Source organism: Arachis stenosperma, chromosome 1 (assembly GCF_014773155.1).
Source record: "Arachis stenosperma cultivar V10309 chromosome 1, arast.V10309.gnm1.PFL2, whole genome shotgun sequence".
NCBI classification, from domain to species: domain Eukaryota; kingdom Viridiplantae; phylum Streptophyta; class Magnoliopsida; order Fabales; family Fabaceae; genus Arachis; species Arachis stenosperma.
The window spans coordinates 97,370,203-97,374,436 of NC_080377.1; the positions used below are offsets into that span (position 1 = coordinate 97,370,203).

The 4,234-nt window shown below is 38.1% G+C and overlaps 1 non-coding gene across 1 annotated transcript; it reads left to right on the top strand.

The window, feature by feature from the left end:
- The first annotated feature begins 1,511 nt into the window (after window positions 1–1,511).
- LOC130954614 (small nucleolar RNA snoR138) lies at window positions 1,512–1,653 on the top strand. Its single transcript, XR_009076364.1, has one exon. It is a non-coding gene; the product is annotated as a small nucleolar RNA snoR138 (small nucleolar RNA).
- Window positions 1,654–4,234: the final 2,581 nt, after the last annotated feature.

Here is a 4,234-nt window from a genome sequence, read left to right on the forward strand (position 1 = left end):
GGGTTAGAGTTGATGAAATTGAATGTTGAAGTGTTATGGAAAGAAGAAAATGGTTATGGAATTATTTTGAGTGTCTTTAATGTTGTTTTGGGTTGTGAAACTTGGTTTGAAAATGAGAATTTGGAAAATAAAAGTTTTGAACTCTTTTGGTAAAAGCAGATTTTTAATGAACTTCGGCAGTCCATAACCTGAGCCTCGGATATTGAATTTGAGTGAATTTTAATTCAAATTAAAGATAGTTTTAAAAGCTTTAAGACGGTATAAACTTTTGGAAAACGGAATTTCGTAGAAGAAGTTGTAGGCATCGGAAGTTATGTGTAAAAACTGAATTTTCGAAGATGTAGGAAAAACTAGAAACTCTGATGTCTATGCGTTCACACACTAGTGTTTTGTGGGGATCGTGGTTATTTTCTGCCCACCAGATTTTAAAGAAAATTATTTTGTAGGGAACGCGGTTATTTACCGCCCACTAGATTTGATATGAAATTGTTTTGTGGGAATCATGGTTATTTACCGCCCACGTGTGTGCTGTTTTCCAATTGAAAACGTCTGTGGGGATCGAGGTGGTTTACCGCCCGTAGATGGTGGGGATCGAGATGGTTCACCACTCACCAGGTGAGGATCATGGTACTGTACCGCTCACCAGTTTTCAAGAGGACGATGTCCAGGTTAGCTACCGGACATGTCGGGTTGGCTATATAACCGACAGATGAGACTCATCAGTCATAGGGTAGGCATATGTTAGTTTCACCCATGTCCTTGACCTAATCAGTGCTTCCTTCACCTAAAAGACCAAAACCCTAAGCCAACTTAAACCAAAGCTAACAAACCCTACTAAACCTACCATAAGAGCTCCAATATTCTTCATATTCCAGAGTGCCACTACTATCGCCGCCGAGCCGCCAGAATTTACCGCCGCTGCCCGTCGAAGGTGTTGTCGGCCGTTGTTTTATCTCCTCCCTCTCTTCGTCACCAGGTGTTCCTGGAGTTGTTGGCATCGCAGCCTCCGTCATCATCAACAATGTAGTCTCTGTGGTCATCGATTTACGAGTCGTCGTCATTGTTAGCCATGAATTCAATGCCTCTGTACTTATCATGAAGCATTTTATTCGATCCCTCTTCTCTCTATCTGACCGAATCCACTTCTATTCTCCCTTGTTGAGGTATGTAATGCCTTTTCAACTTATGTTGTTGGCGATTTTGTGAAACATTTGTTGGTTGGACTAGGTCTATTGCTTTAATTTTTGGGGAATTAATTTTTATGTGATATTTTTGCTTCATTTCTATATTCTCACTAAAATTTTACATTATTAGCTTGTGATGATGAGAGAGCCAAAGGTTTCTCCACTATTATCTCTACCTACTTTCTAGACTTGCAATTATTTGTAAAGAAAGTATCTACAAGTGTGGTTGCTGTTTTCCTAATTAAAGTAATCACAAAGTGAAGTTGGCATGACTTCTCAAGTCCATTTGTCTTATTGCTCTTTCTAAAAATTCTTGTTTTTTCATCCTATGCCTCTGGAATAACTAAATGGTGAAATAAATAACTTTTTAGTTCAGAAGAAGGCAAATATCAAGTGTCAAACCTTGAAGATGTTTTAGGGCAAGGAATGCTCTTCTTTTAGCTCCTTGCCTTGATATCTTCGAATATCCATTTCTTTTGTTTCTTTGTTGCAATTTCCTTCTTTAATTTTCATGTTGAATTGAATTAAGTTTAATTGTAGCTGTACTTGGATAATTCATATTACACTTTTCTTATAAATTTCTTACAATGGTCCTTAATATTCCTTTGTCTTCAATTTTTTTTCTTTTTTTCTTTTCATTTATTCAAAAAAACTTAAGGTATCTTCTGTATTTTTTTGTAACTCACTTAACATTAATATTTTTCAAATTTCATTATATTTTTATAGTATAGGCAGATAAATTAAGTTGAGTTTATTTTAAATTTCAAAAGTTGAATGAGGTTTATTAAAGAGAGGACTTTTGCGTGGTCTAGAATTCAGAATAAATTTCCGTTGCAAGTATAGTTTCTAAACCAACAAAAGTCCTTTCTTACAAACGTTTTGGTTGTCACAAGTAACAAACCCCTAAATAAATTGATAACCGAAGTATTCAAACCTCGGGTCGTCTTCTCAAGGAATTGCAGGGAGGTATGTTCTTATTATTGGTTATGCAAAGGTATATTTTGGGGTTTTTAAAAGGGTCGAACAAGTAATTTAATTGACAAGAAAAATAAATTAATAATTAATAAAACTCTTGGCAAGGTATGAGAATTGGAATTCGTATCCTAGTTATCCTTATCAGGTGTGATGAAAATTAGATTTTAATCCCACTTAGTTATCCTTTATTAAACAAAGAAAGGTCAAGTGGACTAATTAGTTTGATCCTCAAGTCCTAGTCAATCCCTGTGGGAGGACTAGCTTTAGAGCGATCTAGATCAATTAGAATCTGTTAATTTCAACCACTGCTGAGTTTGACAACTCAAGAGTTACCAATTAATCAACCAAAACTAAGAATATAGGAAGCTAAATTAAAATCATAAATAACTGGAATACCTTAAATTAAATTGAATGGAGATGTCAATTCTAACATGGAAAAGTTCATAAGCCAATTGGGCAAAGCATAAATCAAGTACAAATAAAAGCTTCAGAGTGAACAAAAATAGAAGAGAAACATAAATTATTGAACCTGGTACGAAGAAACAATCCCAATGCCAAATAATAAGGGTCTCAAGTACATGGTAGCTACAACATGCAAGTGAGAAAACAATAGAAGCACATGGCATGTCAACTAAATAGCAAACAAGTTAAGAAGCACCTAAAATAATGCAGGAGATATGCAACAGATGAGTAAAAAGATTGAAACACCAATGTAAAACAGCAAATATAGAAAAGAAAGGGAGAAGAAGAGAAAGAAGAGAATAAAGAGAGAAGAAGAAAAAGAATGAATAAGATGAAGAATAGAGATAATAGAAGAAAGTAAAGAAGGAAAAAGAAAGAATTAAGAAAGGGGAAAGAAAAAGATTAAGAAAACATAAGATAGTTGGCGCTGGGATGGATAGGCTGTGCGGCGCAAGGGACGTGGACGTGTGGGTCACGCGGTCGCGTGCATAGCGCTTCGAGGAAGTGACACAAACGCGTGTGGCACGCAGACGCGTGACTCGGTTTGTGCTAGTGGCGCGAGTGCAGCCTCGTGGCCACGCAACTCTCTGTTTAAATACATTTTGCCAAAAATTTGGGTAACGCGGTCGCGTAGGGGACGCGATCGCGTGGTTGGACTTTTTCTAAAAAACGGCGCAGATGCGTGGGGCACGCGTTCGCGTGGTAGGGCTTGTGCTTCTAGCACGAGTCTAGCCACGTTCGAGCTCAACTTTCGGTCATACGCCCTTTTTACATCGATTTACAAGGCCACGCGGTCGCGTAGGTGACGCGGACGCGTGGTGAGGCATTTTTCCCACATGACATGTGGTGGACGAAATTGTGATTCAATATTCTTAATATATTATTCTATCTTTTGAGCTTTGGCATGTACCCTTAGGGCACTGTTTATTTTCTTCACAACTCCGTTCAACTAACCAGCAAGTGTACTGGGTCGTCCAAGTAATACCTTACGTGAGTAAGGGTCGAATCCACAGAGATTATTGGTTTGAAGCAATCAATATTTATTTTATTAGTCTTAGTTAGGATGTCAACAAGGTTATTTGGATTAAAAGTGAAATTACTAGATTTGATTATAAAAATAAAAGAGGGAATAATGTTACTTGAGCAATAGAGTTATTTGTTTGTAAAGGATTGTGGAATATGTTGGAGTTCTGGAGATGCTTTGTCCTTTGACTTCATCTCTTCCTTGAAATCCTCTTCTCACACGCAGGTTCCTTCCATGGCAAGCTCTATGTAGGGTGTCACCGTTGTCAGTGGCTACTTCCCATCCTCGCAGTGAAAACTATGCTCACGCACTCTGTCACAGTACGGCTAATCACCGGTTGGTTCCCGCTCCTACTGGAATAGAATCCCTCTTTTGCGTCTGTCACTAACGCCCAGCAGGTTAAAGTTTGAAGCACATCACAGTCATTCAATCCCGGAATCCTACTCGGAATACCACAGACAAGGTTTAGACTTTCCGAATTCTCATGAATGCTGCCATCAATCCGGCTTATACCACGAAGATTCTGTTGGGGAATCTAAGAGATATTCATTCAATCTGATGTAGAACGGAGGTGGTTGTCAGGCACACG